The sequence below is a fragment of the Numida meleagris genome, chromosome 3 (genome assembly GCF_002078875.1).
Source record: "Numida meleagris isolate 19003 breed g44 Domestic line chromosome 3, NumMel1.0, whole genome shotgun sequence".
In the NCBI taxonomy this organism is placed as follows: domain Eukaryota; kingdom Metazoa; phylum Chordata; class Aves; order Galliformes; family Numididae; genus Numida; species Numida meleagris.
The window spans coordinates 68,131,030-68,156,015 of NC_034411.1; the positions used below are offsets into that span (position 1 = coordinate 68,131,030).

The following is a 24,986-nucleotide window of genomic DNA, read 5'->3' on the forward strand; positions in this document are numbered from 1 at the left end:
AATTCTCTTCATCAAGCACAGGAATATTCTTCAAACAGAAAGAAGTGTAGCATTCGTAGGTAGGTTTCAATTCCATTTCTTTTTTCTCTCCCATTTGCTTCAGCTTTTGCAGATAGCTAGGGGAAGCCAGAAGGATGCTCAGAGAGGACAACAGGTGTGTTTCAGCAGGTATCTGTAGGTGTCCCCCTACACCATGCAATATGAATTATTTGTACTTTATCTGCAATCAATAATAATGAATAAATCATTAAAATAAACTCCATAGAGACAAAGACTGTACCACATTGGTATGGATTCTTCTCTGTTAGTAATCATACACTTTGAGTTTATGCCAAACATGCCTATACTGTTCCAAAATTCTAGATATATGTGTTGTCAGAAGAATTACAGGTTACTAAGTAAATGATTTGTGAACAGCACAAGGTTCTTAGCTAATGGTAGGAGAAATGTCAGCATTGCTCATGACAGAGTGCTTCCTTGGCTCTGTGGAATGTCCACTATGGAATCCCAGCTGATGGTTTCAAGGAATTGAAATGACAGAAACCAAAACAGACAAACAAGCAGAGAAGTAAGCTCTTCTGGGAGCCAAAGACTGAGAAACTAGACACACTCCCACAAAACCCACAGGTTTACAATGACTCGGCATTCTCTTGTACTTGTCAGTGGCCAGTATCTGCAAGCCCATTGTTTTCACATCACTCTGCCATCAGACATTACCAGCAGCATGCCCTTGTGACAGTGCAGGCTACCTACATATCTGCAGTACTAGGAAAGTGTTGACAAAATGCAGTGAGTATAGGACCAGGAAGATGTTCAGGCGCTGGGGCATGGGGCACAAGGAGCAGCTGGAAGAGCAGAGACTTGGTACCAAACGGGAGCCAACCTCTCCATGGAGGTGGACAGGGACAAACAAAGAGGAGATGGGCACAAGGAACAGAAATTTTGATTAGAATTGAGGAAAAACATTTCACAGCCTTCACGAGTAAGTTGAGGGGTTTCAGTCCCTGCAGATATCAGACCCTTGACTAGACAATGCCCTGAGCAATCCCACTCAACTTCAGAGCACAAGCTAACTTTGAAGTTGAGTCTGCTCTCATTAGAGCTGGGAAAGATGAGATCCAAAGGCTTCTTCTAACTTAAATCATTTTTGTATTTATTTTGTATTTTGTATTTATCATAAAATGAGGAGAGAGCATTCTGCAAGTTTCCTGCCAGGAGAAAGCATACAACTCCTCACTTCCTAAAAAGCAGCCTCTCTCACAAGTAACACAGATGCTTCCGCTAGAGGTTCTCTCTATCTCGCAGTGTTATTTAGAAGCCACCTGTGACTTTGCATGGGCCTCAATGCCTGTGTTGTGACACCTGCTCCTGGCCACAGCACAAGAGACAGAAGGAAGATGATGGTTTCCACCAGGTCATGCAGCTTAAACTTCTGCTTGGCTAATTACAGCCTGGTCAAGCTCTGTGAGCTGGGACACAGATCCTTGTGGACACAGCATTCCTCATGCACAGCCTTCTCTCAACAGCAGCACTAGACAATCTAACAGTAGCTTACCACAATGAAATGGCAACTATAAAAAGTCAGTCCTAGGAAGCACTATGGCCCCTCGGTCTGCCTACAGTTCTCAAGGTACTTATGGAGTTCCTCTGACAGTAGAAGGAGCACTGTAATTAGCATAAGGAACATCTATCAAGGAAAAACAGAATATTTTATCAAAATAGCAGTTGTGCTTCTCATGTTGAGGTCTGCTTGAAACATGGGATTGGGAAATTCATCAAACACATCTGTTTTGCAAATGTTCATAATTCAGATGCTCCTTTAAACACACATCCTAGATGACTAAAGGATTCACTTACCCAAAGGTTCTCTTTTATCAAACTAATGTATTTAATTTTCATTTCAGAATTTCCATGTACAGTTCTAAAGTGAAAAATGACAGAAATTTTGCAGACTTGGGAATGAAGGATTTGGACAAGATGATAACTGATTTTCTTTAAATAAATTATACACAATGATACTTTTTTTTCAGAAGACACCACAGGAAAAGAATAACCCCTTATATTGATCAGCCTTTGCCTGTCTTTCCCTTCTTGTTTTGAGGAGCATTGAGTGAAGAAATATTTGATGACAGGCTGAGTTAGCTCACAGTGTGTGGCTGCATGAACAAACAGGCGTGAGAAGGAAAACTGTACAACAGAAAGTCTGCAAGGTGTAAGAAGTGACTAATATAGGAATAGTATGTACAAAGATACACTGTTATCTGATAACATTATATGTAGGCAAGCCATTAATTTTTTTTAATGTTTGTTTTGAAAGCTAAAGAGAAGGGATTTTCCCTTGCATGGGAAGATCTGAGCACAGAACAGCTCCTCAGGTTTTTATTTTAAAATGCAAGCTGCTAAAGGAAGAGATGCCTACTCTAGATAGTTTCCCATCCTTCCCACCAGAAGATTCCGTTTCCAGTAGACATAACAGTTCCTGAACATTGCCATTTTGGCTATAATTCTGCAAATCAGATCCTAGGTCAAGGAGTTTCCTCTCCCCTCTCTCCTCCTTCCCCTGTTCTCTTTCCACAGCCATCTATGAAAGGTTTGTTCACTATGACTATCCCCCAACTTGCCAAGCTTTACCTAGGAAACTCAGCACAAGCAGGGATCAACCCCAGTTCCTTAAATAAATGTGAAAACTCTTAACTACAATCAAATGAAAACACAGAAATTCTGTGGAAAAAAAGCATCTTCAGCAGGAGATTGCTTACAAGTAAAGAAGGTGCCTTAAAGTTGCAGGCAAAAGATGAGGACATAGATTTCGAAGCTCATGACTTTGCACTGTAACATCCTTCATGAAGGCATCAGTTTGTGGATTCCTCCTCACCAGGTAACACAAAGGACACTCTGCTGTCCAATTTCAGATGCTGGAGCTTCATGTGACCTTCAGGTGCATCTTAAAGACAATGAGTTAAAACTGGCCCTTCTAAGTTGCAATTCAGTTAGCCTGCTTTAGACGCTTGCCTTAGGGAGAGATGATGAGATGAACTGCACACCAGACATGCCTATTTGTCCTCCTTGATTATAAAGAGAGCGACTACTTCAGATTCAGATAGCTGAAATTAGAGGATAAGGATGCCATCTTGTATTTGTACATGAAGTAACTCAAACTAATTATATTCACCGTTTCAATAACATAATAATTTTGCTCTCCTATGGTATTTAGTATTACCAAAAATGATGCAAAATGTCATCTTAAGACAATTACAGGCCTTTCAAACAGGTTTTCTTTCATTCTATATAAAGTGATTCAGCATTTTTGTACAAAGGCATTGTTTACAGCACGTGAAAAGACAGCATCTTGTTAGTTTTTCTAATATGTTATTTCTGCAACCTCAGCAATGAAAGGATGTTACGGGAACAAAATAATCACTTTCTTCAGGTCCTCTGTGCCAAAATAAGCTTGTCTAATTTTTCAGATTATAGCAGCTCATCCACAGATACTACTTCTATCTGCAGATGTTGTCCTGCCTATGTCCTGAGGCCATTTCAGGTACAATAAAGTATTCTTCTGCATGCTCAATGCAGGCAGGAAGCCACTAGAGAAAGAAGGCTGAATTGCTTGGTACAAATCTCAAGAGGACAAAAAGAGAGGGAGAGATGGGACAGGAACAAGGCAACATGACAAAGAGAAAAAGAGCAAATGATACAGCAACATTAAAAGTAGAGCATGAAAACTGTTTTTCCACATTTAGACAAATGACGTTCACTGAATAGGCATTCATTCAATATTCAATAACGTTTTTAGCACTCCATGCATTATTAAATGCCAACTGGATGCATCTGCATTCAATCTGATTTATTTTTTTTACCTAGGTGTTTTTCAAAACGGTGTTTTATCTCTCAACAATTTCTCAAAACACCTTTATATTTGTCACCATTTCGAAGTGTGGATCTGACACACTGAAACCAGAAGTGTCACATCTGGCACTTGGTTTGAGTAGACTAGAATCTGATTTTTCAGAACAGTGCTCATTTTAGTAGATAGTTAACCCTTTAGGACAGAGCTTAGATTGCCTAAGTGGTACTCAGCACTACTGTGGGTCAGGTTCACCTGAATGCAGTGGGGTACATCATCCCTCCAAAATAAACATACAGCAAACATAGAAGCACTCAAAATCTAAGGAAAATTCTTTGATTTGTGAATGGCATGAGTACATTGACTCATTTCTTTTTTTTAAAGATCATTTTTTCTATATTTAAGGGAAAACAAATGAAAAAAGAAAGTGAACAACTCTACTGAGGCAGAAGTCAGCATTGAGGTCCCATTCACAGGACAACATTTTTCATTTCTTATAAATGCCAACAAAATAAGTGAATGTTTCAGCCTGCTACCCCTCTTGTCTTATTACCTATCTAGATACATCTTTATTTAATAAGGAATTATAACTTCATCATTGTAGATAAAATTTTGAGCACAAATCTTCTGCATTTAAGTTATTTTATCTTGATAGTTTAATATAACTTCTTTCCTGTATAAATCAAAACTAATAAATCTGTATTCCTGAGGCATTATGCCTTATGTATTAGATTATGTATTACAGACGACCAAGAATTATACTGCAAAAGTAATTACCCTTTCTCATTTTCATCTTCCACAAATTAAATGCAACCAGCAACCCTTCTAGACATCCACATTCAATCTTGCAAAAAGCACAGGTGAACAGTTCAGTTTTTCTTTCAGCTATACAACTCACAAGCATAAAGTCACACACATTGCAAAGTACACTGAATGGACAGAGCCTATTTTACTATTTAATGCAGCAGGCTGCATGACAGTTTCCTGCATTTTTTTTCTTGTCAATCAATCAAGCTAGTAATATTCTGTGGTTTTACAAGCTCTGTTTTTAATAGAGTGAAACATTTATTCTTAATATTCCCACAAAACATAATGTTGCACACGGGCTGCTAAGCATGATTTCCTCAGTTCTTCTAACACAGAAATCAAAGTAGAGCAGCTGAAAGGAAATGGTTCCAGCACCACTTTCTCCACTTGCAACACATTTCCTCACCCACCTCCTGAATGTGTGTGTTCCTCTCTGAGATAACATCTAATTATTCTGCAGTCTGACTAACCTTGGATGTAGCCTAACAGTAAGTTTCTCTTTGCTTTTTTTTTTTTTTTTGCTTCTTACTGATCCTAATTCATGTATGCATCCCTGCCAAATCATTGTAGAATAACAGTCATAGAGGTTTATTTGCCTTCACATTTAGTATGTTGATGAAGATGAGTTGAGTTGAATTTCATCAGGAGAGAGGAACGCAGTAAAAGTAAGATGGGCTGTTGCTGCTGGTAGCAGTCCAAGCAGTCTCAATATCAATGTTGAGATTACCTGTGCTTCTTGAAACTTAGGAAGTAATAAGCTGCAAAAATGTTTTGATGCTGACATGTTTTGGGCAAGAACCTTACTATTGTGATTTATGCGTTAGCCAGTTCATAGCTGGACTGAAATAACGAGTCTGGTCTTGACCATCAAATACCAAAGGCTCCAGAATCACAATGTAGCACCACGCTAAACAATCACACCCCAAAGACAGACAGTCTTCTTTGTCCTCCTGTACCCAACTTCCTGCTCCAAAGTTCAAACTAAAGTCATCGTCTTCATTTTTAAAGCTGCCCTTGGGTGGAGATCATTCGATGTCCAAAACATGTCAGCTCTGTAGTCTGTCCGATGTTTGGAAGTCACAATCTTCACGACTTTCAAGGGACCAAGTAAAATTAGGTTTATTTAAATGGAGCAGTTTTCTAAGGCATGGTGGCAACTGTCATTCTTTCCCATTCTTCTCTTCCAGTTAAGCTTCTGCTGTTCAGAGGCTCCAGTTTGTAACTACTGCCTCTGGCAAATAGACTCTAGGAGTTTTTGCTGGAAAAAGAGACCAGGGGAGTTCATCTGGAGACACTCAAGAACATAAGTAGTGTAACACAAACTCCGTCGAGGCATAAGAATTCACACTCGCAGTCTCAAGTTTAAAGGAGCTCAGCTGCTTGCTTGATTTTTTTTTTTGTTAAGACATTTTATGACATATTGACTACTGCTCTTCAAGATAAGTAACCTAACAGCAAAGAAAAGTATTGGCTACCTAAAAAAAATAACATAAGAATAGCAAAGCAGCTCGTCAGATATTTTTTAAATTGGAGCATCATTTAAATAAGTGTCTTCAAACAGGCATCTTTCATGCTAGTTATGCACCAAACTATATCTCCCTCATATCTACTAAGCACCTCAATTTTTCAAAATTATCAGTTAGAAATCTTCTATTTGGTCTACATAGCATTTTTCCAATCACACATTACAGCCTACCATTCATGCAATAAAAACAAAATACTTTGAACAATGTCTCATTTCAGAAATGCCACCATAATCTTCAACATGAAAAAAAAAATGCATTGAGTATTTTGGGCTGTGCATTAAAGTCTCTGCTCCTTCCATTTGTAAAAAAAAAAAGTGAGGATGGCAGAAAGCTACACAAACAGAGCAGCCTGTACTCTCCAAAAATGACCAAGTGCAGTTAACAGTGTTAACACAAACATGTATATCCATGAGCTCAAGTACAAGCCCAACCTGTTGTCAATAGTAGGACTGGCTCCCTGATCGGAAAGCAAAGAACAGTATTTCATAATGAGAGTTACAAACCCATTATTTCCGAAGCCTTACAGTTAGGAGATTCCACTTGCATTTTAACCACAGACCATGATAACAACATTATGTAGCAAAAACATCCTCCCATTTTTTCAGGTGTAACAACAGAATCCGAACTCCTGTGAAGCACTGCTGTTCTGGTTTGGCACTGCAGAGCTAGCAAGCTATCTGTGAGGCCGAGGAACTGGTACCTCAGTGAAAGACCTCTTCCTTTTTCCTCACCATACACCTGACCACTACTCAACACCAGTTCTGGGCCCCCTCAATATAAAGTAGATGCTGACCAGGGCGCATTTGAGGCCTCAAGGTGCTGGGGGCCTGGAGCACTTACCCTGGGAGGAGAGGCTATGAAGCAGGGCCTGCTGCAGCTCACGGAGAGGCAACCTTGGTCCAGCAGCACCTGCCAGCACCCAGGCGAAGGTCTCCAAGAAGGGCCAGGAGGCTCCTCAGTGGAGCACAGCCAGAGGAGAGGCCAAAAACGGAGAGAAGTGATGTTCCAGCTTTGTACCAAGAGAAACTTCCCCTTATGTAAGCAGCAATGCAGCTTGTCTAGAGAGGCTGCTCTCTTCTCTTTGAAGGTTTCAAAGCCCCACTGGGCACGGTCCTGCGCAGCCTGAGTCTGAGCACAGAGCCTGTGTGGCTTCCCCTCCAGCTGAGCTGTGATGCTCTGCTGGTGACAGAGTGCCGGGATTCACTTTATCTGTCTTTGGGGAGGTGGAAGAGGGACCTGTTCCTGGTTGAGGTCACCTGCAACAGTGCACTGCGCTCAGCTACCCAGCAGCATGGTAAGAGCCAGGACTTCCTGGATTAGTAGCTCTGTAAATCAGATTTCATAGTACTTTTCCTACACAAATGCAAAGATAAACTCGTTTGTTTGTTTGTTTGTTTTCTTTCATGAAATATTTTGGTATTTAAAGTTTTCAGTATTACATTTCAATACCAAACACAATCATCATTAGACCATACTTCGGTCAAGAATGCCCACCTGTGCGATGTCCACTTTTAGGCAAATACTGGTGTTTTCAGTGTAACTACTACATACATATTTTAAAAACCACACAGAGCCACCCACAGAGCTCAGTTTTCTCAGCCTGAGCCAAACACCTGAGAGCTCAGTCACCTAACAACGCGGCCGCTTAACGCACAGCGAGCACATCGCCTTGCCCAGCTCGGACCAGCACGAACTCCGTGCCGTGAGCTCACCGTGCTCCCCTGGGAACCACCTTCCCGTCGGGGGGCTCGGCTGCCCGGCAGCGGCTGGCTACCACCCGGCAGCGCCCTCCCGCCCGCTCTTACCTCAACGGCGGCGGCTCCGGGAGGCCGAGGGGGGCGGCGGGCGGCGTGCCGCAGGCGGGCGGCTGCGGCTCCTTCTTCTTCGGGCGCCACTGGGGGAACGCGGAGCGCCGCTTGGGCGCGGCGGCGGGGGTGCGGCGGCGGGGGGAGGCGGCCGCCCCCTCGGGCTCCGAGTCCTCCGACTCGCTGCGGCCGAAGAGGCGCTGGAAGCGGCCGCGCCGCGCCATACCGAGCTCCGCGCCGCGGCGGCGGGAGGCGAGGGGCTGCGCTGGGGTGCCCGCCCGCCGGCGGCCGGAGCCGGGGCGGCACCGAGGGCAGCGCTGCGCTGGCGGCGGTCTCTCCGCGGGCATGGACGGGGCGCCGGTGGTTGCCGCCCGCCGCGGTGTATGCGTTATTAAGGCGATCGCCTCTCGCCGTCCCTGCCCACCGACGGCCGCCTCGGTCCCTCCCCGCCGACGGAGCCGCGCCGCGGCAGGCTCCCTGCCGGTGGCACAGGAAGGGAGCGGCTGGCGTGCGATCCGTGCCCAGGGTGCATATTAGGGGCCATTATCTTGTTGTTGCGCTCCGACTGCCCTCGGGGGCGAGCCGGGCTCTTGGGCCACTGGCGGGAAAAGGCAGCGCCGTGGGGGCCCGCCACTCGCGGAGCCGCGGCGGGGCCCGGACCCACGGCCACCGGCCCCCGCCGAGGGGGCTGCGCGGGACCGAGGGCTCTCCTGGCCCTGCAGCGCTGCTTTGTGCACCAGCGCCCGCCGCGTTAATTAGCGAGCTGCTTATCCATCTCCCTGGGGAGAACTTGGCTTCTGCCACCCTGCCGGCTCTTCGTTATTCGTTATGCCGAGAAGTGAAAATCGAGCCCTTTGGTGGCGGGAAAGGGTAGGTGAGTTTCACAGAATCACAGAAATCCCAAGTTGGAAGGACCCACAAAAATCACCGAGTCCAACCCCGGGCTCCACACAGCACCACCCAAAATCAAACCCTATGTCTGAGAGCGCTGTCCCAGCGCTCCCTGAACTCCGGCACTCGGGGTCATGCCCACTGCCCTGGGCAGCCTGTTCCATGCCCACCACCCTCTGGTGAAGAACCTCTTCCTAACCCCCACCTGCCCCTCCCCTGACAGCTCCGTGCCGTTCCCTCGGGCCCTGTCACTGTCACAGAGAGCAGAGCTCGGCGCTGCCCCTCTGCTCCCTGTGTGGAGCTGCAGCCGCCGTGAGCCTCCCCTCAGCTCCTCAGCTCTGGGCTGAGCAAACCCAGGGCGCTCAGCCGCTCCCCATATGTCTTCACAGCTCTCCTCTGGATGCTCTCTAATAGCTGCTGTTTCACACTGGATGATGCTTTCTTTCCTAAATCATAACGAACTAGCATATATTTGTGCACAACACAGAGGGGCACTAACATTTTGGCAGTGTCTTGTTTGTTCTAACTTTGCTTGCTGCTGCTGTGACATTGAGATTATAATGTCTGTCAAAAATGTAAGCGTGAGCTAATGAAAATGCTAAAAGTCTGTGTGCTGGAAAAACTTTACATTCACTGTTTGGAAATGGCCATAATCGGCTGATAAATGACAAACACACTACATACATAAAGATGGACATAATTTAATGCTGATTTTTTTTATGGTAGGAAGACAAAGACATGAACAAGGCAGAGGAAGAAAAAATACAGAAAGAGTTTAACTGAGCAGTACACCCCTTCTTACACTACTGTTTAATCCTAAGCAATATATACACTTGTTTTGGGAGTAAGTTCATTTATTCCTCTAAGTTGTGTATAATTTACTTGACTAGTGGTTAACTAATCTATGAAGAAAGTGATTTTTCCCCAAATTAAAATAGTTGATGAGTACTATGTAATGTGCCATGACAAAATTGGGGAGAACCAGAAAGGTGGGCGGTTGTGCCCTCAGGAAGCACATCAAGAAATACTGTCAGTTTTAGTGAAGCAATTTCTATAAGCAGAATCATGGAATGGTTGAGGTGGGAAGGGACCTCTGGATGCTGCCTCATCCAGCCGCCCACTCAAGCAGGGTCAGCTAGAGCAGGTTGTTCAGGACCATGTCCAGCTGGGCATTAAATATCTCCAAGGAGGGAGACCTGATGATAGGTAATGTGCTGTCCTTAGTGAAAACCTTGGAACAAAGCAGAAGCCCTTCTTCCTGAGTGAAGGCAAATACACTGGTGCTGGTGGGCCATTTCAGCTAGCAGCACTAGGGAGAAAGAAGTCTGGACCACTTGCAGCCCCAGTTTCTCCGCTCTGCCACTACACCCACTAAGATGGTATGTTACGATGCAGATGGGTATGTTATGATGAACCAGCCACCCTTGAGTGGCCCTATCCTCACCTGTGGAGTTAGTAGTGTCCACCTTATGATGATGGGCAGCAATTGTTGACCCTCAGTTCTCAGCTCACCAAATGGTTGAGCAGACTTCAGCAGGCTTGAGCTTCTTCATTCCACAACAAAAAGATGTGTATGGACTTAGAACATACAGGTTCTCACAGAGCAGAGAAAAAGAGGAATATAAGGCAGACATCTTATAAAATACTTTCAGATTGTCTCAGCAGGTTTAGGATCAACATTAGAATCACAGAGTATGTTCACATGCTAAAAAATTTGCAGGGTTAACCATCTCTCTGGAGTGACAAATACAACATCAGTTTTAAGGTATCCAGCATTTATGCTTCAGTGCTAACATAAATTATAATATACTAATACACAAAAGTGGATGAAGGATATTTTGTTGATTCTTGTTTAGAGTTTAGTCAAAATTACATCTGAATGTTAGACATGACATTATCAGAACAACATGTGAAATCAGTCCAAACAGATTTATGGAGGGGTGGTACTTCTAGTCCTTGTTTCTAAGCTCATTCAGAAGATTTGGACCTTTTTGTTTTTTAGGAAAGGCATTCTAAAGACCATTAGTCAAGATAGAAACTCATTAGAATTACCCAGTCATTTAGGAAACTTCAAATGATGATCATGTTTATGTTAGCAGTCCTGACATATGTGACAGAACAAGTCAGTCCACCCTTTATCTGAAGCAACTCGGTTTTGCAACAGTTCGTAGTAATTCCTATCATAGAAAGATATTATGCAAGAAAGCCTTCTCCTGTTTGGTTTCATTCCAGCATGGTGAAAAAGAAGATGATTGGATATCTGGATTAGACTTCATCATATTCAATATCCACCTAGCTTGACAGCACACTGTATACAAGACATACAAAAAAACAAACAGGAGGATGATAATTTTGGAATGTGAATCAGGCCAATAGAGACTCAAAATCTGCAAAGCTGTTACAGATCAAAATAAAACACAACTTAATATAGCACTATTTACTCAAATCATTCTTCTTCCCTTTTAATTATTTCAAAGCAGAAACATTGTTCTAATACGGAACTGGTCCAATATATGACACAATATATGTTAAAAAAATCTAAATCTCATAATCAAATTATAGGAAAATAACTTCTTTTTTGAAAGTATATATTTATCATACTGTATATGTAGATACTAATAGGAACACACTATCATCAGCTTTGTCAAAAGTTAACTTATCTTCCAGTAAAACAGACACTTGAAAATTCCTCCAGAAATAGTACCCAAAAGCCAACATTTGAGGTTGAAGTGACTCACTGTCAGAATATACAAAGAGTGTGTTTGAATTCCCATACTTTGGAGCTACAGATGAAAAAGCAATAATGCACACAGGAGCCAGAATCCTGACTGTCCCACATAAAACACGCAAGATCCAAACTATGGTCCTGGAATCCCACATTCATTTGACAACTAGCCCTAAGGGCACCTAAATTCCAGAAGTGCCTCCCTGTTTGCCTTGAAAGTGCGCCAGGTGCTTAGGGACTCACCTCTTCCCATGCCCAGATCTGCCTCATTCTTGACAAGACTGAGAGTTTAGTGGCTACTTCTTGCCTAAGTCTGACAGAGCTAAGAATTAGGTTTATTTGGCCTAAATCTCCGCAGGGACTCCCTGTGGTTGACATATTTAACAGACATAGCAATACCAGGCTCTGTACAAAATGTCAAGTCAGCTTCCATTTTTTTCCAAGAGTCAGTAGCTTTTCAAGGTATGACAGAGAAATAGTGGCAGAAATAGTGGCCTTAATTCAGGAATATCCTACCTACAAGGTAGGATTTCTCACATTCATACCACAGTTCTGCCTCACAGTCATATTAGCACTCATGTTTTCTTTCCTGCCCAACATGACTACAGGTTCCCTGGCTACATTTGAAAAGAGAAAGAGTGAGTCCCACTCCATAACTTGAAAGAAAAGGCATAGTTACGTAATCTTAGTAAATTATAAGACATGGTGGATGAGATGTGAGTGATCATTTCTGTTGTTTAAAGACTGCCTGGAACCAAAGCTGGAAAACGCAACTAAATGTTATGACCAGGGAAAGCCAAAGCTAAGCTAGGCTAACCAAATTAGCTCAGGGACATACCAGCCAGAACTGCAGCTACAGGAGTAGGTAGGAAGTTAGAGAAGCCAAGAGACTCTTAAAACAAACAGCAGGACAAAATCCATGAAGGTTAGTGAGTCCATGTTACAGGAAAGGGCTTTGGAAAAAGAGTAAGCAGAAATCAAATGCGACTAGAACTAGGCAACCTGTAAGCAACACCCAGCAGTTTCAGATTCAACCAAAAAATAAGTTTGAGAGCTAACAAGTGTTTCTGGAATTGCCTTATGTTCTGGTAGGTGGAGCAAAACATCCGTCAAGCTGAAAGGAGACTATTCAGGTAGTCGATGTTTTTGCTGTTCCAGCTTCCATGATTTACCCCAGTCTGTCTGTTAGCCCTTGCCTGGAGGGGCACACAGGGGAGCACACAGGCCCTGGAGCTGTAGCTGATAGAGACACCTCAAACTCTGAGAGCATTTTTGGAGTGGGGTGAATTTACACAACCTCATGCTCTGAATTTCTTTTTACCTGTGCAGTCTGCATGACTAAACATAGTCCTTTAGGTTTGTGTGTTGGTTGGTTTCAATCTCCTTTCAAGGTATCTTTGGCATTAAACTCCATCTGTAAGCTGCTGTCTCTGTTGAAAGTGTGCAGTGCCCACCTCTTAGGTGCTAGTTATTAATTAGATCAAGCCCAAAACTCTTGTGACCCTTAGGTTCAAGACTGCACCTGTGTTATTCATTCTTCTCAAAGCTTGGACATTATTTGCAGTCCGAGTGTTTAAGGACACTTCTGCCAAACTCATTGATATTCTAAAGAAGAGTTTTATTTCTTAAATGGTGCAGTCCACAACAGATAAAAGCATGTATAATTTGTAATGAGAAATTAGCATAATCATTATTCAATTCAGTATTAATATGTTTTCTTATTCTTATTGGTGCTGTAAAAAGCAGACAATTTATCTGAACCTTTGAGTTGCATGTATTTTGACAAAGATGGAAGATGTCATATAGCCCTCCTTCAGCTTCTCAAATAAGAGTCCCACAATCAATCTCTGGGCATTTAAAGAGGCTTTCACGTTAAAATCCTACAACTTAAGTGAAGGAGAAAAAATAAGTCAATATGTAGTTCATGGGGTTGTACAACTTCAGCCTTTACCCATGAAAGGTGTCCTACAACATGGCCGAGGTGCAGCATGTGATCTTTCATTCCTGCATGGGTTTCACAGAATCACAAAATATCCCAAGTTGGAAGGGACCCACAGGGATCATTGAGTCCAAATCCTAGCTCCACACTTGACCACCCAAGATCATACCCTATGTCTGAAAACACTGCCAAATGCTTCTTGAACTCCAGCAGGTTGGGGCCGAGCTCACTGCCCCGAGGAGCCTGTGCTGGCATCTGACCACCCTCTGGTGAATCTTCTCCCAGTCCCCAAGCTGCCTGTCCCCTGACACAGCTCCATGCCGTTCCCTCGGGCCCTGTCGCTGTCACAGAGAGCAGAGCTCAGCGCTGCCCCTCTGCTCCCTGTGAGGAGCTGCAGCTGCCACGAGGCCTCCCCTCAGCTCCTCAGCTCTGGGCTGAACTAACCCAGGGACCTCAGCCGCTCCCCACACATCTTGTCCTCCTGACCCTTCATCATCCTCGTAGCCCTCCTTTAGATGCTCTCTAGTAGTTTTTTGTCCTTCTTGTACTGTGGCACCCAACCTGTACCCAGTGCTGGAGGTGAGGCCGCACAGCGCAGAGCAGAGCAGATGACCCCTTCCCTTGTCCAGTGGCAGTGCTGGGCCGGGTGTCCCCAGGGTACGGTTGGCCCTTTGGACAGTCAGGGCACGCTGCTGCCTCATGTTCAACTTGCTATCAACCAAGACCCCCAGATTCCCTTCCACGGGGCTTCTCTCCAACCTCTCATTCTCCAGTCTGTACATATATGCAGGGCTGCCATATCTCAGGTGCAGAATCCAGCACTAGCTCTGTTAAACCTCCCGTGGTTGGTGATTGCCCAGCCCTCTCATTTATCATGATCTCTTTGCAAGGCCTGTCTACCTTTGAGGGAGTCAACGATTCCTCCCAACACAGACATCCTGGTGTTTTTGTTTTTGTTGTGTGTGTGTGTGTATTTTGTTGTGGTGTTTTTTTTTTTTTTACTGCAGAAGTCCACTATTTATGCATTAGTCACTATCTTCACATAATAACCCCATCATGATACTAACAGTGAGAGTACTCTGCTTGATTTTTAATGCCAACTATGTGCAGCCAAGCAGATAGTCAAACTGATTTCAGTTATGAAATACTCAGGAATTCTCAGCGTAGGACATTAATTCTTGATAATACAAAGGTGGCAGTAGTTTTCATTCCTTCTCCAATTAGTTCACAGAAAAAAATATCCCACATGAAGAATTTCTTTCAGTGCTTTTATTCTGTTACCTTCTAAGTCCTTTGTTCATTTTGTTAATGACAATCCAAGGCAATTTTCTGTTAACTTAACTACATTTCACTGAAGTGTGGTGTTAAGTATAAAACCAAGACAACACATATATCTCACCTTGCTATCTTGCTCTGAGTATCCAAGTGTTGTGTTTTTCTGCTCCCCTTTAACAGACTTATTTTTTCTCTCTTCATTGTTCAGCTCACATTGTACTCAAAGATTTCGATCTCTGGTCTTGTCAGTTTGCATAAAGAATTTACATAGAGATGGATCCATCCCTAGTCTCAGGCTGAACACTAACATATGTAAAACACTACATGTATGCTATGTTTTTCGTACCAGCCCCTTTAATGTCAACACTGATTCACTATGACATTTGTTTAATATCTGAGGTTTTTCAATAAGCAGTCATTCCTTCCCGAAACTATGACAAGAAAAGGTAAAACAAACAGCTATGAGAAAAAAAACACTGTAACTTGACTGAAGCAAACGCTGTGGATGTTACTCAGAGGAGTGAACATTCTATGTTATGTTAAATTATATTTTTCTATCTCATCTTAGAAACTGAATGGGAGATGGGAGATGCTGCTTCGCAAGAAGGCAGGATACCATTGACTGGCTGGCAGTGATGTGCCACTCAGTGACTCAGGGACTCTGTGCTCCTCTGGAGTATGATTTAAAAAAAAAAAAAAAAGCACTCTGTTTTCCTGTAGTCGTGTAATTTAAAAGTATAATACTAACAGCATAAATGAATTCAGTTAAAAAATACAAAAATTAACATAATAACGATGCATTGGGAATATAATACCAGCAAGCTGTTAATTTACTGCTTAACAGAAATTTTATTAGCAGCCCTGGAAATTAAGCACATAGTTACCAGTTATTTATTATTATTTATGGTATCTAACAGAAGAGCTGGGAAATGTACAAGCATGCGGGAAGGTAGGTCTCTATCTTCAGTAATTTACAGTCTAAAACCAAAATTCTAAAGACAAGAGTAAGCATAGCTGATTAAATTGTTATGGGATATGAGTGCTGTGTGAGAAATTTAAGAGCTATCTAGTCTTCTGTAACCTAATTAGGGGCTAAAGAATCTTCAATTAAATATTAAAATAACCAGTTGTAATTAAAAGCATAACTGTTCCAATATGTCCACAGATAATACAGGAGAATGACTTGGAAACTGAAACTCTCTCTTCATAGTTACATTCATCAGTCACTTCCTACTGTTCCCTGTATGTTAGAAAGTCCATCCATTTGTATGGAAACTGTGTGAAATGAATCAGCCATCAGCTCTGTACTTTTCTGAGACCAATCTACGTCTTGTACTGTCCCATTAAAAGTTATCAAAACCATTGAAAGTTATAAAAAAGAAGATGTGTTGAAATAGTCTGATAAAGCAAACCAGTTATCGAGTCACAGGGAACAAAAGGATAAAGTGGCAGAGCTGTTCATCAGCATTTGCTTTTCCCATGATAATCAGTTGTGATCCCAGAGAATAAGGACGTAATATTTAAAGCAAGTGCTGAGAGTGATAGTGAGAATGCAAGCCAGGGAAGTTCTGCGGTCAATAAACAATAATTAGGAAGTTATCTACTAGCTAGTCTACAAAAAAGTAGATGAAGGAGAATGAGTAAGCTGAAATTTATTCAGAATGTATAACCATGCCCTTCCCAATAAGTTATCAAGGAAACTGTATAGTTACAGTTTGGAACAACAAAGACCTGTTATAGACCAATGGAAAGAAATAACAATCACTCAGTAAACAACAAGAAATCAAACAGTGAAATTCCTCCAAAACCTCTAATAATATCATTCTTATTTAAAATACTTGTTGATTAGGTATTATAGGTAAAAACATGGTAAAATTTATGTGGGATAGGAAGTTATGAGGGATAGGTAAAATTAAAGAAGTTTATGGGAAATTCTAGGGGTATCTAATAAAAATCCCAAACTGGCTGAACCAGCACTATAAGGATGAAGTGATGGGTAACAGTGGCCACAACTCTCTTCCCTTGGGGCCTGAGCACCCACTTGCAGATCACACCCGCTGTTTCAGGAGGCTGACTGCTTGTCTTGGGCCTAGATATGGGACACGAGAGAAAGACTGATGAAGTCTTTGGATTAATATCTATTGCTGTTCACCCATCTGGCCACAAACACTGCTGCCAAAAGAGACGTTGAGGAGATCACAGCTGACTACTGTGCTCTAGGGGCAGTGGTAAAGGGCCCATGGTGGTGATGTTTTTGATCTTACCAGTCAAGAAGGTGGCTTCAGCAGCAGAGGAGGATGAATCCTGCAGATCAAAGCCTGGGCAAATGGCTGGTGTCACAGGCAGGGTCTTTGGCATCTTTGACCATGACCGTCTTCTGAGAATGAGAACTACTGGGGGGTGATGGTACCTATGTGAGAAAGAGAGGCAAGAGCATCTTTCCCAAAGTCTTGCTATTGAAAAAGGCTTTAAAGCAAGTTCAGCATGGTTTTGAGATCAAAGCCTAAAATGAAGTGGAGAAACAGGCTGAGTTCAAGATGCTGAGCGAGGAAGGTATGTAGCAGATTAAAGACCTGAACTTCAGGAAAGTGGACATCAGCCGACAAGTGCTGATCTGCAAATAAAACCTCTTTGAAGTATGAAAATTGTCCATATGATTGCCCAATAAGATGGAAAGATATAGCAGGAGGACAAGTTGGATGAAGAGGGAACTTGTAGCTGATCTCAGACACAGAAAGGAAGTACAAAGAAAGCAGAAGCAGGAACAGAGTATCCAGAAATCTAGCATCATCACCTAGATATGCAAGAGTCAGATTAGGAAAGTCACTTAGGGCTGGGGTTAAAACCACCAAGAAATGTGAAGAGTAGCAAGAATGGCTTCTACAGGTAAGCATACTCAAAAGAAAGAAGAAAAAAATTGTAAGTTCACAACTAAATAGCGCAGGCAAGGTAGTGAGAGAGGATCTAATGACAAACTTGTGGAAAAAAATGAAGTACTAAATGCCTCCTTTGCCTTCCTTCCATTTAAATGGCAAGACCAGGCCTCTGTGCCTAGGAGCAAATGGAGGAATGAGCTGCTACCCAATGCATGAAGATTAAGTTAGAGAGAATTTATGTAATTTCAGACAGGTGATCACATGAGATACTTCCACCAAAGCTGAGAAAGCAGAGGTCTTTGAGAGGCTCTTCTTTATCATCTTTGAAAGACTGTAGCCACTGGGGGAAGTTACTTGTAAAAGGCAAGTGCTGTATCTGATTTTAAAAAGCTGAGAAGGAAGACCTGGGGTACTAAAGCCCGATCAGTTCTCGAATAAGTACTCCCCATTCTGGGTACATGAAAGACAGAAGGATGATTGGAATCAGCGAACAAATATTTCATGAAGGTCAGATCATCCCCGACCGACCTGATTGCCTTCTATGATGAAATGGCTGTCTCTGTGGATGAAAGAATTGCAGGTACAGTTTATCTGAAGCAAGACTTTCAACATAGCCTTTCACAGTATAGTGAGAGCCAAACCAAGGAGATGTGAACTGGATGGGTAGAGTGCTGCATGGGTGAAAAACTGGCTGTACTGCTGAGCTCAGAGAGTAGTCTTTAAGACCTCAAATTTTAACTGAAAGCTTGTTACCAGTGATATTTCTCCAGTGTCAGTCCTAGGATCAGTCCCATTTAATGTTTTTGTCATTGACCCTGCAACAGATGGAATACACAGTTGCTGTGTTTATGGACGATATGAACTGGTGTGATAGTAAGGTAGAGGGTGTTGAAATGATGGGGGGATTGGAAGCTGTTCAAAAGGATCCCAGCAAATGAGAGGAATGAGTCAGCAGAAAATCCACAGAGTTCAACAGAGGCACGTGCAAACTCCTTCACCTGAGACAGAGTAACCCCACACAACCACACAGGCTGGCTGGGGACTGGCTGGCTGCAGGAGTCTTGGTGTTGAGGTGCTGAATGTGGATCACAAAGTGCACTCTGGCAGCAGTGAAGGACAAGCATGTTCTGGTGCAGCCAGTAAGTCAAGGACAGTGATTTTTTCCTTCCAGTCAATACCAGTGAGGCCACTGGTAATTACACTTGCTATGGAATCTGACAGACTTCAGGATTTTGATTTTTTCCCCCGAAAACAGTAACATCCATCCTCCTTTTTTATGTGCACTGTATGCTTACTTTTTTTTTCCTGAGAAATCAGAGTGATTTAACAACAAGCTCATTAAAAAAATGTTGTGCCAATACAACAGAGAGAATGAAGAACTCACACCCAGTATTGATTTTAAATTCACACACACACTCAAAAGTAAATATAAACACTGAGAAAAATTCTTTCCCTGGGTAAAACCATTGAAGGACTTCCAGTCACACCATAAAAGCAATTTTGTTTGGATGGAGAAATCCTGTATTTCACTATGAAAGTGCAGTATTTCTTTTTGGAAAGCTAAGAAAGAAACAGTGTTCTAGACATTTATGTCCAGATATAATAGGCACACATCATTAGAATAGAGAGACAGAGAATAGAAAATCACTTTCTTGAAGCCATGGTGACTTGTATCAGCATGATATCTGGCCTACTGTACCTATGCCACACTGTGTTATTAATGAACCCCTAGGGTACTGGATACTTTATTGCAATAGTATGTCATTTCATAAATTAGCAAATAGACTAGATTATAGTGAATATCTGAATGACAGTATCATCAGATGCCTGAATTTGTGCAATGTAACAAAGAAAAGGAATGAAATTCTTATTGGAAGGACTATAAGCTTTATATTACTTGTTGATGAACAGCAGTTTAGCTTCAATTCTGGGAATTCTCGAGTACTAAATGACACAGGGGTGCTTAGTGTCTTTGTTGTACTTATGACCAGGTTGCCTTTGTCTCAGAAGATGACACTGTAACAATATTAACAGGAGGTTTCAGTTCAGATTAAAGACCAAACATCTTCCTGCCCAAAGAAGCAATGTGAAGACTGTTCAAATAGCCAGACAGCACAGGATTATTATATTATCCTCCTTATATTTTTGTTTTACTTCCTGAACATGCTGTGATTCAGCACCTGGTGATGCTGATCCTGGTGGTGATCCCGGGTCATGAAAGGCTGTATTTATGTATCAAACACTGATGGATCCAATCCTGTTACATACTGGGATAGTACTGACAAAGCCGTTCGCCTTTCTTTGTTTCAGTTTCCCCAACAGAAAAAAATGGAAATACTCAGAAATCATCATTCTGGTGCCTTTTGAGTACAAGGAACTTCCCTTGATAAGTGACATACTTGACAGAACAGGTACTACTTAGGCAACAAGCAGAAGGGTAAAACAATAGCTAAGTGAACAAATAGCTATTGGCACTATTAATATATTGAAAAAGAAAGCTTCTGATCTGCTCTATGCTAATAAGGAATGGAATATCCATTCATACAAATTGTACAAACACTGAAAATTTTATTTCCACTCTCCTTACTAAAACCAAAATGCCTTAGTGGGGCTACTACAAAGTAGCAACTCCAAGACGTGTTGTTCAAGGTGAAACAATAAGCAGCAGACATAGACCTAAAAGTTTCTAATGTCCAGTTACTTGTTTTAGCAAGATTACTTTTATAGTCTGAAACATGATTTATGGACTTTAATTAGAATTAAAATGGGAAATAGGTGAATTCAAACAGATAACTACTGTGAGGTAAAACGAGGACAGTTGTCTGCACAGTTCAATTATTTAAAAACATCTAGAATATTTTCACCCCACATAGAAGGAAACTATTAGTATGTGAAAAGAGCATGAAAGAAGAAATACATACAGGTCAGAGTGATTTTGTCTTCTACAAATATATCAATTCAAATTGCATCTGAAGAACATCATGTGTCATCAGACATGGTACTTCTGTCTTGTAATATTTCCAAGAAGGTCTTGGATGAGTGAATCAGCTTCTCACATAATTAATCAAATTAATTCTTCACTGTGACTAGGCAACAGTGAGCTATTTAGTTATATATAAATAGCAGCATTATGAGCTTTGTTTGACTTACTCACTGTTGCATGTTAAAAACTGTACATTAATTATTGTCACAATCTGTTTTCATTTGCATAATCAAAAGACAATAGCTAGGAGATGAAAACAAAATATTTTTTGCTTGCTGTGAAAACTGTTAGAGAAACGAAGCGAAAAATAATAATGATTGCTGACTAGTTCCTAATAAAGCATCACTGGAGTAAGTAAAATTCACCTATCTTTGGGAGTTTTTCCACTGATTTAATGGAGTCGTGATTTTATACAAAGAAGACACAGGCCTGAATAAAAGGAAATTTTGATCAACCTGCTAGAGCTCTTTGTTGTATATAGGAATAATCCTTACTGTGTGTTTATGTAGGTGCCATAAAATATCAGTTCTGTAAAAGCCACATTAAATTTTTCCATGTGATCAAAGTAATGAGCATCGTTATTCTAGCTACAGCAAAATATGCATGGGAATATTTTTTTCACCTTTTGTCCATGTAATTTTGCAGTAACCAAACGCTGATGTTGTCTTCACCAGCATGATCTATCTTCGTGGCTAGCTAGCCCTGCTTTGAGAAAGGGTGTTGGTCTGGAGGTCAGGAGAGGACCTTTAAAGTCTAAATTACATAGTAATTCTGTTTACAGATATTAATCTCCACTATCATTACACAAAAACATAACTACCCACAAAAATGTATAGCATCTGCTCCATTTCTCTTGTTTCTGTTAGAATTAGTGCATCTTTAATTATAATCTTGTTCTTTACAATCATCTTCACATTCCATACGTATTCACTAACAGGTGTTTTGGTTCAGCTGCCATTAGGCAATGACTCACTGTGTGTTGTCTGATTATGAAGTTTAAAATGGGGGAGTACTGATTGAGGATCTCTGGAATTGGAAATATGTTTGCTGAGCTCTGGGAACCTCTCCCTTTCCAATTCAGACTGGTTCATTCTGCTGAATCATGATGAAACGTGAAACATTAGGTAATCTGAAAAATAATAAGACAAAGGAGGTGATGGCTTTTTTATTGTATCTGTTTTGATATTCCATCTCAGCAATTACTTTTAATGTTAATTATTTATAGTCATATTAATATATCAAAGTTGGCATTCACTTCAGGTTTACTTTATTCATTCAGTAGCTACACTACATCTCATGCATTTGTCTACAACCAGGTTCATTTCCCCAACAGTGGAGCAGCATTTGCCTATGGAACTATTGTCTTCATAATCTCATACAGATTGTACAACGTGTCCTGCTGCATCTGTGTCTAGTAACTACATCAGCAGCTTGCTAGGAAGTTTACAAAGCAAGATACTCTAAGCAGCATGTTATCACACTTTAGGACTTACTGGGTTTTATTCCCTTCTTAGTATCTTATATGTAAATTCAGAAAAAGACTTGAGCACTCTGATGACGTTCAATTTTCAACCTATGAAGTGGAATCTACATGCCTGAGTCACGTGCCTATGTTCCTCATATTCAACATGAGGGTATAATGCAAAAGTAAATGTTTAATTTGTTTGGAAAGTGCCACAAATAATCAGCAGAATGCTGATTACACAGTGCAGCCAGCCAATGGTATGCTTCAAGAGCTGCAGCGGTCGACATTAAGTATGGTCTCAGGATATAAGTGCAGGGAGTATAGGCCACATGCTCGGTATGTGCACGCTGCTGGTTCTACTGCTAATAACAGTGCTGGCAGGCTTCCTGCCTGGGAAAAAAAATGAACAGGAGCACCTGGGACAGTGGATGCTTTTGGGACATTTACTTTTAAGTATCAGCTGGTGTTAGCTGCAGTGATCAGGCAAATCCTGTAACACAACTAAAACAATCCTTTTCTATAGAAGAACTTTGAAGACACACAGAAGCAAAGGGCAAAGAAAAAATATGCAGTTCTGCTGGATTTCTTGTAGGGAAACCCATATGTGCAAAGATTTCTCACAAATTTTATAACCAGGACAAATAATAATAATTTTTTTTTTTGAGATCCAATTGGAGATATCCATAAAAGCAGCCTTCCTCATCCAGAAGTTCCGGCAGGTCCACAAGACAGTGGTTTCCACACCATCCATGTTGGTTATGTTGTTCTGAGTGCATGGATAATGCTTCCAGGGGATCTCCTGCCCTTTCGTCTACTTGGTGCCAGTGTGTTTTTTCAGAGGAGCTACCCAAAGGCTATGCCCAGGGCATGTGTAATTTGCCTGTATTTAGGAGCATAAGGGAATGTCAGAAGAATCCCTTGCTGCTGATGCCAGGCAGCTATGCTGTGCCACTTGGGAGCATAAAACCCTTGCAACATGCCACGTACTGCGCGCCATCCTTCCCTATACTTCGGGGTGAACCATGCTGAATGCAAAATTACTTCAGTTTTCAGGTAACTTTATTTTAGTTATTTCAGGTAAACCTTAAATTTACGTGGTTTTGAATCAATATGTCCTGGACTTGGGACTTGCAAGAACCCTTGGGAAATAGATTGGGAAATTTTCACTGAGTATGTCCCAAATTACAGAAGTACCATGGCTAAACTTTTTCCTTAGAGGGTGTTGACAAAAACAATGTTTTTTTTTTTTTTTTTTTTTTTTAAATCTCTGATGATTTCTAACAGGGCTCATATTCAGAATATTTTCGTTTAATCAAAAACAGGCGCTGAGCTCATCATGATGAGCTCTTTTAAACTGGTACAAACAAAACCCTTTCTTTGGTCTTCTCTAATCTTTCAGATTACTGGAAAAGGCATTAAAACTCCCCAAATCATGTGAATCAGTAATATATGCATCCATAAAAATAATAGAATTATTGTTTATGGAAAAGACCGCTTAGATCATCTAGTCCAACTGTCCACCCATCCCCACCATGCCCACTAACCACATCCCTCAGTGCCACATCCACACATTTCTTGAACACCTCCAGGGACGGCGACTCCACCAACTCCCTGGGCAGTCTATGCTAATACCTCACCATGCTTCTGAGAAGAAATTTTTCCTAATCTCCTGAATCCCCCCGATGCAACTTAAGGCCATTCCCTCTTGTCTTATCACTAGTTATGCAGGAGAAGAGGCTGACCCCCACCTCACCACAACCTCCTTTCAGGGAATTGTAGAGAGCAATAAGGTCTCCCCTGAGCCTCCTCCTCATCAGACTAAACAGTCCCAGCTCCCTCAGCAGCTCCCCATAAGACTTGTGCTCCAGTTCCTTCACAGATTTGTTGCCCTTCTCTGGACACGCTCCAGGGCATTGATGCCTTTCTTGTACTGAGGGGCCCAAAACTGAACTCGAGGTGTAGCCTCACCAGTGCTGAGTACAGAATCTCTGTGCCCTGCTGGCTGCACTATTTCTGATACAACCCAGGATGCCGCTGGCCTTCTGAGCCACCCGGGCACGCTGCTGGCTCATGCTCAGCCAGCAGTCAACTAACATCCTGAGATTCTTTTCCTCTGTGCAACTTTCCAGCTACTCTGCCCCAAGGCAGTAGGATTGCGTGGAGTTATTGTCACCAAAGTGCAGGACCCGGCACTTGGTCTTGTTGAAGCTCATAGAATTGGCCTCAGCCCAGCGATCCAGCCTGTCCAGATCCCTCTGCAGGGCCTCGCTACCCCCAGGCACTTCGACACTTCCTCCCATCTCGGTGTCATCTGCAAATTTACTGAGGGTGCACTCAATCCCCTCAATCAGATCATCAATCAGGACAGTAAACAAGGCCGACCCCAAAGTGAAAATAAAAATCATACCTCAGCAGCACTCTTTAACAGACAAGAGGTTCTGCCCAAACAATCTATTTAGCAAGACTCATTTCAGTCCTTGGGTAAAACCCACACAAAGGCGGCAGTAACTGTAGCGCTTCGTTTCTCAGCTCATTTCCGACAGCACCATCTATTGGCTGCAGCCCCGTACCACAAGGACTGCCTACCCCCAGCACCCTCCCTCCCTCCCACCCGCGCACCTCGAACTCCCCGCGCTCCTCTTGACGCCATTTCCGCGGGCCGCCCCCGCCTCCACCCACGAGGTTCCGCCCAGAGTCGGGCGGAAGCGATTCCCGGGCTGAAGCTGGGCGGGGGGTGGCGCATGCGCGGGAAGGTGGGGGCGGAGCCGCGCTCAATTCCTGCCTGGCGCCGCTTTCCCAGCGTGGGGTGGCGGTGAGGGGTGTCTTCAGGTAATGGTTGTGCTGGTT

The 24,986-nt window shown here is 42.4% G+C and overlaps 1 protein-coding gene and 1 long non-coding RNA gene across 5 annotated transcripts in view; one reads left to right on the forward strand and one right to left on the reverse strand.

Moving 5' to 3' along the window:
* On the reverse strand, positions 9,572-24,847 carry LOC110395343. 2 transcript variants are annotated; one of them, XR_002436348.1, is made up of 4 exons: positions 24,759-24,847; positions 21,297-21,803; positions 17,080-17,225; positions 9,572-11,184 (listed from the first exon to the last, which is right to left on the reverse strand). It is a non-coding gene; the product is annotated as an uncharacterized LOC110395343 (long non-coding RNA). The 2 variants fall into 2 exon arrangements; XR_002436349.1 differs by lacking the exon at positions 24,759-24,847 and adding an exon at positions 24,547-24,723.
* The window catches only part of ATG5 (autophagy related 5), a 76,351-nt gene continuing 76,198 nt past the window's right edge, over positions 24,834-24,986 (forward strand). For 2 of the 3 annotated variants that reach the window (XR_002436347.1, XM_021389579.1), the window contains exon 1: positions 24,834-24,968. The gene's annotated coding sequence lies outside the window, so the exon portion shown is untranslated. The remainder of the gene's footprint in view (positions 24,969-24,986) is intronic. The other variant, XM_021389580.1, reaches the window with a different exon arrangement.